The sequence below is a fragment of the Quercus suber genome, unplaced genomic scaffold, assembly GCF_002906115.3.
Source record: "Quercus suber isolate HL8 unplaced genomic scaffold, Cork oak 2.0 scaffold_2, whole genome shotgun sequence".
NCBI lineage: Eukaryota > Viridiplantae > Streptophyta > Magnoliopsida > Fagales > Fagaceae > Quercus > Quercus suber.
The window spans coordinates 2,413,180-2,429,891 of record NW_027069469.1 but is presented as its reverse complement, the minus strand read 5'-3'; the positions used below and the strand labels follow the sequence as shown (position 1 = coordinate 2,429,891).

The window sequence follows — 16,712 nt, the reverse complement described above, 5'->3', positions numbered from 1 at the left end:
AGTGGGGAGGAGAGTAGAGGAGAATGATTCACCTCGACCTTATTTGGATGTTTTTAAAATTAGTAAGGGGGAAGGGAATAATTAGCCCTTCCCCTTGTGTAATTTTGTTAATATAATAAGGGTAAATTAGGTAATTTACTTGGTCAATAGTTTATATACTCTACTCCCCCTCCAAATCTCTCCAATTTTGGGGAATTAAAATTGGGGGGCTAGAGGGAGTCCAAACCCCTCCAAACTCCTCCAAACCCCTCTCCCTCATTCTTTAAAAAACTTCCAAACAAGGTAATTGCATTACTCTCCCTCCCTCTACTCTACTCCCCCTCCTTTTTTAAACATCCAAACATGCCATTAATTGAATCAGAAAACAGCATATTTGAAGAAGAGCTCAGAAACACTAACAGAATATGTATGATACACTTCAGGTATTTCACCTTTGTTCATGTTTCGTTTGGGAGTGTTTCTTCTGAATGATTTGCTTAAATTGATGGTTTGGAGCCCTGTAGTGGGTTTTGCTAATTTCAATCATTAAACGCATTGCTCTCTCTTTTGTATTTCAGTAATTCAATCAACACTCGGTTTCCTCTGTACGAGCCGTCGTGGTACACTTAAATTTTATTTTCTATGTATATTTAAAATTTTTAGGTTAATTCTTCTATGTTTTCCTGTTTGGGTATTGAGTTTATTATGGTCTGCAATTTTTTTTGTTTTTTAGTTGTTGCGCTTAGAGAAAGTCAAAGGGTAGGAAAATTACCCCAATCTGTGATTATTTTTATTAGGCTTATATCAAGTTGAAGTTATACAACTTCAGGGAGATCAGAGAGAATGTTTCCACCTTCCTTTGTGCAGGCTGGCTGGCATTGTGAAGATGGAACATATCAAGATTCATTGTTTTTGAATAGCTGCAGCCTGCAGGTCAATCTCCATATGTGAACCTTAGATTGTAGCCATAATACATGTGACTTTGTTATATTGCCGTCTATCTTCTGTGTCAATTTGGTATTTTGCTACTTGCTGAGTTTGTGGGAGGTCATTATGGATTTACCGCAAGCCTTTATCCATACCTTAATCAATAATACTAATTTCCTATTTATATAGATGATTGTGCATTGATTGGATGTATTTAAAGTCTAATTGATTTAATTGTTCACGTAATAGGTATTAGCCACATTCAGCTATGATAAATTGATAATAGAGTAGTAAAAACTAACAGAAAAGGCCAACGAGTTATTCAAACAAGAGATGAACACCTTGAATAACTTCTTCTTTCGTTGCAGATGCTTGCATTTTTTTCTTCATGTTTGTAGTTGTACATCATTAAGCAAGGGTTACATATGATCTTTATCATTTATTTTTTTTTTCCTTTTTTTTTTGGTAGTAAGCTTAATTTAATTACTGCATTTGAAGTTTTTTTCCTCCTTCGTTCTTTCTTATTTTTTTTTTTTTTTGTTTGCTTCAAAAGAATGTACTACTATATATGTAGTATGTTAGTTGGAGAAGTTAAATATTATGTTATGCTTGGTTAAATGAGATTTTTACTTCTATTTTTTTTTTTTTTTTTGGGTTTCAATTTTTATAATTTTAGCTGTAAGTTCCGCAGGGCTCAGTTTCTTGGGATCTTGTGCACAATAAATCTCTCTCTCTTCCTCTTAAATTTGCTTATTTTATAGAGTTTACCCAAAAGTTTTGTTTTTTTTTTTTTATAAATGAGAAGAATTTTGATTTGTTAATTTTTAAATTTTGAGCAAGTTATTGGGGTTTTAGTTCATAAATTTTGCAGTTAGAATATTGTTTCAAATTTGGTGAATTTTGGGGAATGTAATAGTGTGAAAATTTTATAAACTTTTACTGCCTAGGAAGCCAACTTGAGTCTAACAAGAACCATGAACAACTTAAGTCCAACATGAAGGCCATGAACATCCAGTAGTCTTTGGCACTGTTTTTGTTTCAATTCTTTTCCTTCCCTAATATAGCTTTGCGTTTGATTTGTTAGTTGAAATTGAAATAACACAATTTTCTTATTCTAGATGAAATTGTTAATGGTTTTTGTTTTATGTATAGTTTTCAATGCAACTAACATCAATTCAATACACAACATGAAGGTGGAAATGAAGAGTTCTTGATGCTCTTTTTTAAAGCTCTCTCTTGATTTATTAATTTTTGTTGCTTATGTTTCAATGTTAAGGATTCAGTGACAAACTTATTTTGTTTTGTACTATTGTTTTACTTGTGGGGAAAATTTGATGAGTTTTCTATGTTTGTGTTTTGTAGTTTCGTCATTGATTTGTCTGGATGTGAATGGTGTGTGGGGGACTTAGACGAAGATAATGAGCTACTTGTCTTCTATCTCAAGGTTTTTGTTTTTCCCTTATATTAATTCTGTAAATGTGTAATAGTTTATTTGAAATCTTATATAGATTCTATTTATAGTCATAGGATTCAACATAATATATTCAAAGAAACTCCTATGTAATTGTTTTTTTATTGAGTTATTGAATCAAACATGCATCCAAAATCTGTTTTAAATGGAAATAATTCAACCATGATATTTTGCTTTAATTTTTTTCTAGGACTAGAGACGAATGTTTCAGTTGAATTGTGATACCTGATTGGTGCACTACCCACACATAGATAGAGTGGAGGAAACCATAAACTGGAGTTTTATGGAGTTCTTGAAAACTTGTCTCAAGTTATGATTAGGAGTTCTATGATAATTGTATGAACTTATTATAGAACATGTGGAAAAATTGAATCTAAAGGAAAGAGGAACCATTTTGGATTAGCGACATGTTGACAAGTTTGGGGTTTGATGGTGCCATAGAAGTTTCAATGGAAGTCTTCTCTCAGTTGCTAAAGCTGTCATGATGTAAATTAGGTTACTTATTGAAAAAAAAATTTGTAAATTAGGCTAGATATTGAAAGTCTTGCTGAATGCTATAGTTACTAAAAGCTATGTTTAGCTACTAAATTACTTGAGATGTTCCTTAATTTTGGGATATAAGTTAATAAGAAATGTCTTTTACATTATGCTTTCAGATACAATTTTTATTCAACTTTGATGTTGGTTTTTATTCCCTTTTAGATTTTATAGACGAAGTAGGAACACATAATTTGTATTTTATATTTTGTGTTTTTGTGTATGCATATCCACATTCCCGCACACAATATATACACTATCAACTTATATAGTTGCATGGCTAGATAGTTTAGCAAATACCTGTTAGTGTTTAATGGGTCTTTGCATTTTAATAAAATTTAATGAATTCAAAGTGGAATTTGTTAGATAGCATCGATTGTGTTTTCAACCAATTGAATATCGAAGAAACATTTGACATTCTTTTTTTTTTTAGTTTATATAACATGCCTCATTAAATAGATCAATCTTCAAATATTTAGAAACAAATTATAAGTAGCATGTAACTTTGCAATATGAACTAAACAATAGACTTGCATATCTCTTTCTCAACTACAAATGTACCAATACTGAGAAACACTATTTGAAAGGAGATTTAAATGGAAATAATTGTGCTTGCCAAAGGAGGAGTAAAGATTCATAAATTTACTTTTGTAAGTCTGAATAAGCTTTTTAAAGGTTATGATTATGGATTCATCAAACTTGCAACATTTAACCATTTAAATTTGTTGTTTAAGTACATGAATATTAGGAATTAATCTTATAACTTTCATCAATCTAGAGGAAGATGAATTAAAAAAAAAATGAATTTCTTGAACATTATTTGAATTTTCCGTGCATCGCAGGGTTAGCGACTAGTTTACATAACTCACCAATCTCTTTTGGCAAGTGTCTAATGCTTAGGCAATCACATATGTCGGAGAAGTCTTAACTTATGAGGCTTTTGATTGATTCTGGCAACTTAGATAAATTCAGTACAGTACCTAAGCCTGAGCACTTCTAAATTCACTAGCTTTCCAATTCCTTTGGGAAGTGAAGACAGTTGATGACAATTAGTGATCACAAGTTTTTTTAGGAGGATAACATCACACAGCACTGAGGCAATTCTGTTGGGGATTTCACCAAATTAAGGAGTAATAATGAAAGAACAAATCGAACACATTCAAATAAATAGAAATTAGTGATTGACTTGGGTATAATTGAATGTTATCCTTAGATAATAGTTGTCCCATATGCAAGTTGCTAAAGGATTTTACAAACTTGTCTCCAGATAAACAAGTTTATTGGGTTCTACAAATAACAATTTTGGAGAATACCTACAGGATTTTTTGTGTTTCGTTGTTAACTTACTATCAAGTCTATCTTTCAAGTGAACATTAACCCTATTTATACCATAGGGTTATAAGCCCTTCAAAAGGTAAATATGGAGAGTTACGATGCCTCATAAAACTTTTACAAGATTTAAAACCTTTCTCAAAGTTTAGAACAGTTACCACAATTTTGCAGAAGATTTCTGCAAAAACAGTTTTTACAAGGCTCAGATCAATCGAGAGGATTGAGCATAGATCGAAAGGTTTTCGATCGATCGAACAGGAATCGAACATCAATCGAGTCAGCAGAAGCTTCAAATCAATTTTCTTGATCAATTCGATCGATCGAGCAAAAATTTTCGACCGATCGAAACATCCTAAAACTTGAATTTTCACAAAGAAAATTCAGATCTCGAAATTCCATTTTATTCATTTATACAAATGAATACTCTCCAACCTTATATCAATTACAACCTATTCTTATATTTACCTATATATACATAAATTCCACAAGATCATTGCAATAGTCAATGTTTATCTCCATTAGATTTGGCAATGCATCTGAAACTTGGATGGAACAATTCCCAAAAGCCTTGACCAATATTACAAATGAACAAGGATATTTCTTCAACTCTTCAATAGTACAGGGGCATTGCAAAGGGAAGGGATTGAACCTTCTCCAATCTGATTCTCTTTAAATTGGGTAGAGATTGAGTAGTTGAAAATTTATTATTTCAGCAGGAAAGACCATAATTAGAAATTACCAAAACCTTGAGTTTATCCATTTTATCACAAAATCAGGTAACTTGTATGCTTTTCTGAAAATTCAGAACTAAAACCTCAACTTGGGTGCATGAATGTCGCACCAAGTTGATGAGAATGATTCATCTGCAAAAAGAATTATAGACGATGTGAGAAGGCACTCAATATGTATGGCGCGTGACTGTGTGTGTGTGTTCCATGCATATGTGTGATAAGAGAAAACATGAACAAACCAGTTGAGATAGATAACAAGCGGGCATTGATGGGTTGCTGATCCTGAAGTGTTTTCACTTGCGTCTATAATCCTCTTTGCCTTTGTCCTTCTGGCCCTTGGCAGCTTTCAAACATAGCTAGCTCTCTAAGAAGATCATGTTGTGTGACATAGTCTTCATTATAATAATCGTTGATCTCACTTGCATTTTCCTGGAGAATGAGCAAAATTATAAGTAAGAAAAGATTCAATTTTTTTCTTCAAATGCAAAAGTACTCCCAAAAAATCTATAACAAAAATATTATTGCCATAAAGTTAATTAAGTTATAAGACATTACAAAAATTTGTTTCTTAGGCTGTGTACAGATTGATAACATATTATGACTACTAACTAGCAATGGTTACTTGAAAAAAATACACGCTAAGAGTCAGCATGCGTACCTTGTCATCACAAGATTAGCCAGATTCCGAGAGGTGAGTTCATGTAAAATGGAAATGGCATCAATACCATCTTCATCGTGTTTATATAATTCTTGCCACACATCAATGAGGGCAAGAACAGGATCCTTTGGTCTTCACGAAATGAACCTAGATCCATAAAACACTCTTTTAAATTGTCCTCATCAACTGAAAATTCTAGGCTTTTTTTAAAGACAATGAAGCAGATCAGAACTAGAATTGAAGATAGAATGATCACTAGACCATTTTCAACCTCTACTGCTCCAAGCCTCTACAGGCTTCCCACAGAGTGATTTGCCATTCACTTTGAGGGCTAGCGGGAACCCCACACAGCCTCTCACTATCTGCAATTTAAGGAACCAAGTAAAATTCAGTTATAGTCATTCAAAATTCAAACCACATGAATTGAAAACAAAACAAGCAAGTTCAATTCTAAGTATTAGTCTGAAAGCATGATTTTGGCAGGTACAAATGATATTATATATGTACTAATCAGCACCAAGACTAGAATGTATTTCTTCATTCATATGCATAACATAAATACTTACTTTACCCAATGGCAAAAAAGTGTAAATAAAATTAAGCACATTGCATCCGTATGTATCACATTTACATAGAACTTTTTTGATAACTTCAACTGAAATGTGAGAACTCCCATCTTGCAGTGATGCTGAGTGATGTAGTAGAGTCGTTGCATCTTCATCATTTAACGGTTTTAAGTTATATGTAAAGCTATATCCTGGAAGTGTAGTTCTTGAGGTCACCAGAATATTGTAATTTGGCATATCAAACTTAAACTTCTCAAGACGGAATTCTGATCCAGACTAGACATCATCCAAGATCAATAATATAGGATTTGATCCAATTTGGGTTAGTCATTCTTGTAGCTGGTTGATTGCATCTTCATCACTTTGGAACTGGGGCACCCAACCACTTATACATTGATATAGTCTTCACTAACGTATAACATTTTAAACTGAAAACATAGATAATAATGGCGGTCTGATGAAGTGAATTACACACAATTTCAATCGCAGCAAAGATTAAGACATGAGCCAAAAAACAGTTTTTGAATCTGTGATTATTTTTATTAGGCTTATATCAAGTTGAAGTTATACAACTTCAGGGAGATCAGAGGAAGAATGTTTCCACCTTCCTTTGTGCAGGCTGGCTGGCATTGTGAAGATGGAACATATCAAGATTCATTGTTTTTGAATAGCTGCAGCCTGCAGGTCAATCTCCATATGTGAACCTTAGATTGTAGCCATAATACATGTGACTTTGTTATATGCACGTCTATCTTCTGTGTCAATTTGGTAGTTTTGCTACTTGCTGAGTTGTGTGGGAGGGTCATTATGGATTGTACCGAAGCCTTTATCCATACCTTAATCAATAATGCTAATTTCCTGTTTTATATAGATGATTGTGCATTGATTGGATGGATTTAAATGTCTAATTGATTTAATTGTCACGTAATTAGGTATTGCCACATTTAGCTATGATAAATTGATAATAGAGTTAATAAACTAACAGAAAAGGCCAAGAGTTATTCAAACAAGAGATTAACACCTGAATAACTTCTTCTTTCGTTGCAGATGCTTGCATTTTTTTTTCTTCATGTTTGTAGTTGTACATCATTAAGCAAGGGTTACATATGATTCTTTATTCATTGTTTATTTATTTTTTCTTTTTTTTTGGTAGTAAGCTTAATTTAATTACTGCATTTGAAGTTTTTTTCCTCCTTCGTTCTTTCTTATGTTTTTTTTTTTGTTTGCTTCAAAAGGGGTCATTCTACAGTACCCACTTGTTTTTTGTGTGGGTACGGTACCCACCCATATCTGGACCGTTAATTCTAAATGTTTTAATCTTAGCCGTTTAACTGAGTTTTAGTGGCTTACCGAGTACCGATAAACCAAGTTATATTATAAAAGCTGAAAAAGAAAAAGAAAAAAAAAACAACAGCAGATGTTGCGTTCTCTCTCTCTCTCGTTCTATCAATTCAGAGGCTTTGTCAACGAAGACGATGCTTGAGACTGCTTCCATGAAGTTCAAGATTGGCAAGGTGTGAACTCTTAAGTTGTTTTTCGTTTGAAATTTCAAACTTCGTTGTCTTCTTTCTTTCTTTCATTTGCAGTTTTTATTTTCGTGTATTTGAATGAATTTGGAACCCTAAACTCCCTAATATATGGTTTTGGTGTTTGGATATTATTGATTTTAGATCCTTCGGATTCATTACTGAAGCACAATATTTCAGCATTATGTTGCTTTAGTTTTTTATTTTCTAGATATAGGCAAGTTGAAATCGCAAATTTCCTTGAGTAATGATTGGGTTTTGCTTTATTTTCTATTTGGATATCAATGAATTCAAATCCTAAATTCTAACCACTGGATTGTGATATTAATAGTTCTATACATACATAAACCTCCGTAAATCCCTGTATGTATGTGAAGAAGGTAAGGATCAAAACAAAACTCGTTTGTTTTGTTCCCTTTTTTATTTGTTGTTGGATTTTTGCAGCAACCCATTACATCACTAATCTTGACCCAAAAAGTTTTTTTTTTTTTTTTTTTTTTAATGAAAGAATTTTGATTTTGTTAATTTTTAAATTTTGAGCAAGTTATTGGGGTTTTAGTTCATAAATTTTGCAGTTAGAATATTGTTTCAAATTTGGTGAATTTTGGGGAATGTAATAGTGTGAAAATTTTATGAACTTTTACTGCCTAGGAAGCCAACTTGAGTCTAACAAAGCCATGAACAACTTAAGTCCAACATGAAGGCCATGAACATCCAGGTAGTTTGTTGGCACGTTTTTGTTTCAATTTTTTTCCTTCCCCTAATATAGCTTTGCCGTTTGATTTGTTAGTTGAAATTGAAATAACACAATTTTCTTATTCTAGATGAAATTGTTAATGGGTTTTTGTTTTATGTATAGTTTTCAATGCAACTAACATCAATTCAATACACAACCATGAAGGTGGAAATGAAAGTTCTTGATGCTCTTTTTTAAAGCTCTCTCTGATTTATTAATTTCTGTTGCTTATTGTTTCAATGTTAAGGATTCAGTGACAAACTTATTTTGTTTTTGTACTATTGTTTTACTTGTGGGGAAAATTTGATGAGTTTTCTATGTTTGTGTTTTGTAGTTTGTATTGATTTGCTGGATGTGAATGGTGATGTGGGGGACTTAGACGAAGATAATGAGCTATTTGTCTTCTATCTCAAGGTTTTTGTTTTTCCCTTACATTAATTTGTAAATGTGTAATAGTTTATTTGAAATCTTATATAGATTCTATTTATAGTCATAGGTTCAACATAATATATTCAAAGAAACTCCTATTAATTGTTTTTTTATTGAGTTATTGAATCAAACATGCATCCAAAATCTGTTTTAAATGGAAATAATTCAACCAATGATTTTTTTTTTTTTTAATTTTTATAAAATTAGGCTAGAGACGAATGTTTGCATTGAATTGTGTACCTGATTGTGCACTCCCACACATAGATAGAGTGGAGGAAAACCATAAACTGGAGTTTTATGGAGTTCTTGAAAACTTGTCTCAAGTTATGATTAGGAGTTCTATGATAATTGTATATAACTTATTATAGAACATAGTGGAAAAATTGAATCTAAAGGAAAGAGGAACCATTTTGGATTAGCACATGTTGACAAGTTTGGGGTTTGATGGTGCCATAGAAGTTTCAATGGAAGTCTTCTCTCAGTTGCTAAACTGTCATGAATGTAAATTAGGTTACTTATTGAAAAAAAAAATTGTAAATTAGGCTAGATATTGAAAGCTCTTGCTGAATGCTATAGTTACTAAAAGCCATGTTTAGCTACTAAATTACTTGAGATGTTCCTTAAAATTTTGGGATATAAGTTAATAAGAAATTTCTTTTACATTATGCTTTCAGATACAATTTTTATTCAACTTTGATGTTGGTTTTTATTCCCTTTTAGATTTTATAGAGAAGTAGGAACACATAATTTGTATTTTAATTTTGTGTGTTTTTGTGTATGCATATCCACATTCCCGCACACAATATATACACTATCAACTTATATAGTTGCTTGGCTAGATAGTTTAGCAAATACCTGTTAGTGTTTAATGGGGTCTTGCATTTTAATAAAATTTAATGAATTCAAAGTGGAACTTTGTTAGATAGCATTGATTGTGTTTTCAACCAATTGAATATCGAGAAACATTTGACATTCTTTTTTTTTTTAGTTTATATAACATGCCTCATTAAATAGATCAATCTTCAAATATTTAGAAACAAATTATAAGTAGCATGTAACTTTGCAATATGAACTAAACAATAGACTTGCATATCTCTTTTCCAACTACAAATGTACCAATTCTGAGAAACACTATTTGAAAGGAGATTTAAATGGAAAATAATTGTGCTTGCCAAAGGAGGAGTAAAGATTCATAAATTTACTTTTGTAAGTCTGCAATAAAGCATTTTTAAAGGTTATGATTATGGATTCATCAAACTTGCAACATTTAACCATTTAAATTTGTTGTTTAAGTACATGAATATTAGGAATTAATCTTATAACTTTCATCAATCTAGAGGAAGATGAATTAAAAAAAAAATGAATTTCTTGAACAATTATTTGAATTTTTCCGTGTATCGCACGGGTTAACGACTAGTTTACATAACTCACCAATCTCTTTTGGCAAGTGTCTAATGCTTAGGCAATCACATATGTCGGGAAGTCTTAACTTATCGAGGCTTTTGATTGATTCTGGCAACTTAGATAAATTAGTACAGTACCTAAGCCTGAGCACTTCTAAATTCACTAGCTTTCCAATTCCTTTGGGAAGTGAAGACAGTTGATGACAATTAGTGATCACAAGTTTTTTTAGGAGGATAACATCACACAGCACTGTAGGCAATTCTGTTGGGGATTTCACCAAATTAAGGAGTAATAATGAAGGAACAAATGAAAACATTAAGTAAATAGAAATTAGTGATTGACTTGAAAGTATAATTGAATGTTATCTTTAGATAATAGTTGTCCCCATATGCAAGTTGCTAAAGGATTTCTATAAACTTGTCTCCAAGATACAACGAAGTTTATTGGGTTCTACAAATAACAATTTTGGAGAATACCCACAGGATTTTTTGTGTTTTTGTATAACTTACTATCAAGTCTATCTTTCAAGTGAACATTAATCTCTATTTATACCCATAGGGTTATAACCTTTCAAAAGGTAAATATGGAGAGTTACGATGCCTCATAAAACTGTTTACAAGATTTAAAACCTTTCTCAAAGTTTAGAACGGTTACCACAATTTTGCAAAAGATTTTGCAAAAACAGTTTTTACAAAGCTCAATCAATCGAGAGGAATTGAGCATCAATCGAAAAGAGTTCGATCGATCAAACAGGAATCGAACATCAATCGAGTCAGGCAGAAGCTTCAAATCAATTTTCTTGATCAATTCGATCGATCGAGCAAAAGTTTCAACCGATCGAACATCCTAAAACTTGAATTTTCACAAAGAAAATTCCAGATCTCGAAATTCCATTTTATTCATTTTACAAATAAATACTCACCAACCTTATATCACTATTACAACCTATCCTTATATTTACCTATATATACAATAAATTCCACAAGATCATTGCAATAGTCAATGTTTATCTCCATTAGATTTGGCAATGCATCTGAAACTTGGATGGAACAATTCCCAAAAGCCTGACCAATATTACAAATGAACAAGGATATTTTCTTCAAACTCTTCAATAGTACAGAGGCATTGCAAAGGGAAGGGATTGAAACCTTCTCCAATCTGATTCTCTTTAAATTGGGTAGAGTTGAGTAGTTGAAAATTTATTATTTCAGCAGGAAAGTCCATAATTAGAAATTACCAAAACCTTGAGTTTATCCATTTTATACACAAAATCAGGTAACTTGTATGCTTTTTCTGAAAATTCAGAACTAAAACCTCAACATTGGGTGCATGAATGTCGCACCAAGTTGATGAGAATGATTCATCTGCAAAAAGAATTATAGACGATGTGAGAAGGCACTCAATATGTATTGGGCGTGTGACTGTGTGTGTCCATGAATATGTGTGATAAGAGAAAACATGAACAAACCAGTTGAGATAGATAACAAGCGGGCATTGATGGGTTGCTGATCCTGAGTGTTTTCACTTGCGTCTATAATCTGTCTTTGCCTTTGTCTTTCTGGCCCTTGGCAGCTTTCAAACATAGCTAGCTCTCTAAGAAGATCATGTTGTGTGACATAGTCTTCATTATAATAATCGTTGATCTCACTTGCATTTTTCCTGGAGAATGAGCAAAAATTATAAGTAAGAAAAGATTCAATTTTTTTCTTCAAATGCAAAAAGTACTTCCCAAAAAATCTATAACAAAAATATTATTGCCATAAGAAGTTAATTAAGTTATAAGACATTACAAAAATTTGTTCCTTAGGCTATGTACAGAGTGATAACATATTATGACTACTAACTAGCAATGGTTACTTGAAAAAAATACACGCTAAGAGTCAGCATGCATACCTTGTCATCACAAGATTAGCCAGATTCCGAGAGGTGAGTTCATGTAAAATGGCAATGGCATCAATACCATCTTCATCGTGTTTATATAATTCTTGCCACACATCAATGAGGGCAAGAACATGGATCCTTTGGTCTTCACGAAATGAACCTAGATCCATAAAACACTCTTTTAAATTGTCCTCATCAACTGAAAATTCTAGGCTTTTTTAAAGACAATGAAGCAGATCAGAACTAGAATTGAAGATAGAATGACCACTAGACCATTTTCTACCTCTACCGATCCAAGCCTCTACAGGCTTCCCACGGAGTGATTTGCCATTCACTTTGAGGGCTAGTGGAAACCCCCCACAGCCTCTCACTATCTGCAATTTAAGGAACCAAATAAAATTTAGTTATAGTCATTCAAAATTCAAATCACATGAATTGAAAACAAAACAAGCAAGTTCAATTCTAAGTATTAGTTTGAAAGCATGATTTTGGCAGGTACAAATGATATTATATATGTACTAATCAACACCAAGACTAGAATGTATTTCTTCATTCATATGCATAACACAAATACTTACTTTACCCAATGGCAAAAAGTGTAAATAAAATTAAGCACATTGCATCCGTATGTATCACAATTACATAGAACTTTTTTGATAACTTCAACTGAAATGTGAGAACTCCCATCTTGTAGTGATGCTGAGTGATGTAGTAGAGTCTTTGCATCTTCATCATTTAACGGTTTTAAGTTATATGTAAAGCTATATCCTGGAAGTGTAGTTCTTGAGGTCACCAGAATATTGTAATTTGGCATATCAAACTTAAACTTCTGAAGACGGAATTCTGATCCAGACTAGACATCATCCAAGATCAATAATATAGGATTTGATCCAATTTGGGTTAGTCATTCTTGTAGCTGGTTGATTGCATCTTCATCAATTTGGAACTGGGGCACCTAAACACTTATACATTGATATAGTCTTTGCTAACGCATAACATTTTAAACTAAAAACATAGATAATAATGGCAAGTGAATTACACACAATTTCAATCGCAGCAAAGATTAAGAGGTGAGCTTTTTTTTTTTTTTTTTTTTTTTTTAAAGTTTTTGAGAAACACCACCAATTATTAAGAAATTATATATATCTTACTACTCTTCTAAGGCAATAAATCCAAAGGATGAAATGTGCCAAAAGCAGTGCTTGACTTTTGAAAGGGCTAAAATAAATAATGAACATAATTAGTAAAGGCCTATCATATCTTACCTAATCCTAATGAGACATAAATTTGTTTCAAACTGTATTTTAATTTCACTTGCAGAAATACAAATCTTCATGTGTGAATGCATTGCAATCCCATTTATTCCCATTATAGTCATGTATATGATATTCAAATTTCAAGCAATAGTTCAATTTAAGGTTCACCAATGAAATTTATCAAGAATTCAACTGATGAACCAGTTGATTTGAAGAAATTTGATTTTGCTGGTTGTGATATAAATGATTTTAGCTTAAGACTATCAAGTATTTTATTGCAAGTCGTTCTATGTATTCTATGTAATGTTTATACATGTGCGTCTCATTATACCAACAGACCAGGACACATTGGTTCTTAGATTTCACTAGTGGAGTCAGTTATTTTTGTTAAGGGTAAATACTAGTATACACCGCTTATTTTACACAAATGTACACACTTTTTGCACTGAAATCTTGACTTCAAGTGGTGTGAAATAAACACCACCCTTTGGTTAATACAGTATAATGGCTAATACAGTCAGTTAATAAGTTTTGTAACCCTGTTCTTGATGTATAAAAACATAACACAGCATTGTAATTCTTGTTTATAACATTTAAAAAAAAATTGTATATGTATTTTGTTTTAGGTAGTTCCTAACAGTTTACTAAGATCCACATACTAGCACTATAAATAACTTAAAGAATATGCAAACTCATGCCAATTATGCATTATAATTACATACACAAAAAAAAAAAAAGAAAAAAAAAATAGAGGGATCAAATACCTCTAATTTCCTGGTCATAACCAAGCATTTTCTCCAATGTGGTCTTTCTGCATCCTCCAGGAGTAGTCCGTAGAAGCCGCTGCTTCTCCTCCTCTAGCAGCTTCATCTTCAAGACCTTCAAAGGTTCATCCATCCCAACAGTAATATCCGGGGGTCCAGGAACTGAGCACGACAACTAACCAATCTTCAACTGCTCCAGAATCTACAAAATATCCTTTTGTTTTGTACTTGCATATGAACCTGGAAGAACATCACAATGGCCTCATTCAACTTTGTTAGTTGTCTCCCTTAGTAGGCTTGTAAAGGGTAGTCCCACTCTTGGTGCCCCAAATTGCCAATGAGCTCCTGGGCCTTCCTCATATCTTCAATCAAGCTCATTGTTTCCCCTTCTGGGTGATCAAGCTTTTTGTTTAATTGTCTTATCTCCTCAACCGCTGGAGCTAAAAGATTTAGATTGAATTGGAGGCTTTTAAGAATTGGCTTGAACTCAAGGGCATAGCTTCCAACACTCTTAATTGTGTCATTAAACCCCTCTCCAAACACTACCCCAGAGCAGCCCCTCCAACCAATGATGCCATAGCTTTGCTTTGCAAACTAACTCAAACCTCCATTATGACACAAAAAGAAACCAAAGATTCTGTATCCAAGATCTTCGGAAACCAGTTAAAGAAACAAAAACACTACATTAACACATGTCATATCAAGGAATAGGCCAAATATACAGAAATGAGACATCTCAGTTTCTGTATTCTACTCATCATCTCTACTGCAGTCCAAGAAATGCTAGTTATCTGGAGAAACCATATGATATCTGTGATCCATATAGCAATCCACAGGCACAGGAACTAGTGCAAATTCTACCACCTCCTGAATGGGTTGTGCAGGGATATCCTGAAAAGCAAGGAGATGGATGGGTTGGAGACTCTAGGACTTGGGTGCTTGATGTGGGTGCTCTCTCTAGTCGGTTATAATTCTATCAGGTAATTATGTTATTTTTAGTAACTTAGCCGTTATCAAATTTGTTTTGGAATCCTGGTTGAATTCACACATACACACACACACAAAGGAATGATATGCGAATGTGGACTTAAAATTTGGCTAAATGCTAAGTTCATGTTCATAGTAAATGGATGTTTGTGTGCTATGCATCTAGGAACATTCAAATTTTTTATCATGTACTTCTATGCATAGAAAATTCAACTAATTATAAGTCCTTACTGCTAATTGTAAGTTTCTATATGTTATCTTTGAGGTGAGACTTCCCAGAGGCCTCATGAGACTTAAGAATTTTCAATTCTTCCTCTATCTCCTGTCTAATCCTCTCTTACTTACTCTTAATTTCTGCACTACTGTGCAAACTTGTCATCCGTATGTCTGTCCTTTCTCCCATACTCATCCTTGAGATGCTACAGCTTTGTCCAAAAATTCTAACCCTAACTCTATGCAGCATTCAATATTCAGATTGGATGCAATTGAAAAATGTCATATGTTTGCTTTGGATTTATCATTTATCTAGACCTACTCCCAACATCCTGAAGGGCCTGAACGCATTAGAATTCAGAGCAATTGCTTTGCTAATTCACATTAGTGAACTTTTGTAGTTTAGTTTACTTTAACTTGATTAGTGCTATTGAGTTTGTCCTTCTGCTTGAAGATGAACAACATAGTTATAGGGCACTAATGGGAAACATATTACTATTGCCCAGGATCTAGGAACTGAACCAGCAAGGCGTGTATGGTCTTCAATTAATGTTGGTACAGAGATATATGTTAGCAGCACAGGGATGACTGCAGAATGGTCTGTCAGTGATTTTGATAAATTGGTTCCTGAAGATGTTGCTAGCTCTGGAGTTAGCTTTGTTTGATCTTTGTAGAGTATATTCACCCTTTCATTTAGTAAAGAATAAGTAAATAGAGTAAGTAGAACCCATTACAGTTCTACTTAAACCACGCTATCATGTCAGCAATAGATTCAACACACATACCCATGATAAGTGTTATGTACATGTTCTCTTAAATCCAGAGATAATCCTCCTGAATTTCTTCGCTATTCAAGTATAAACATTGGAGCTAACCTTATGATGCCAATTGTAAATAATAAATAACTTTTCTTAGACTCCTCTTGGTTGCCAAGGAATTGAGGAAATGCTATTTGCTAATCATGTGTGTGCGTATAATTCCATTTGTAAACTCCACTTGTATTTGTGCTTAATGTAACATATTTTGTACACAACTGGTCTCTAGCTTAGAAAGATAAAGTTGATAGCTAGCTTGAAATTTAGTCACTTTATTATAAATGGAAGTGAGAAAACAAGCCTGAATGCCCTAAATATGGATAATATCACAAGTAATTGAGTAGCCACTTATAATGGTTCAATGTAGACCTTATGTATGCCAAAAATGAAAGGAGACCGAGTCCATTACAGCTAAAGCTGAAAGCAAAATCCTATACGCATATTTGTCAATTTAAGTAAAGAATCATTGCTTGTAATAGCCAAATTATTCTTCAAAATCA

General features: G+C 32.9%; 1 long non-coding RNA gene across 3 annotated transcripts; it reads left to right on the top strand.

Annotated features, from left to right (window-relative positions):
• Window positions 1-346: 346 nt before the first annotated feature.
• Window positions 347-16,357, top strand: LOC136061984 (uncharacterized). 3 transcript variants are annotated; one of them, XR_010623851.1, is made up of 7 exons: window positions 347-422; window positions 558-599; window positions 6,748-6,885; window positions 8,379-8,445; window positions 8,798-8,877; window positions 14,258-15,177; window positions 15,904-16,357. It is a non-coding gene; the product is annotated as an uncharacterized LOC136061984 (long non-coding RNA). The 3 variants fall into 3 exon arrangements; XR_010623838.1 differs by lacking the exon at window positions 8,379-8,445; XR_010623849.1 differs by lacking the exons at window positions 6,748-6,885; window positions 8,379-8,445.
• The last annotated feature ends 355 nt before the right edge of the window (window positions 16,358-16,712 follow it).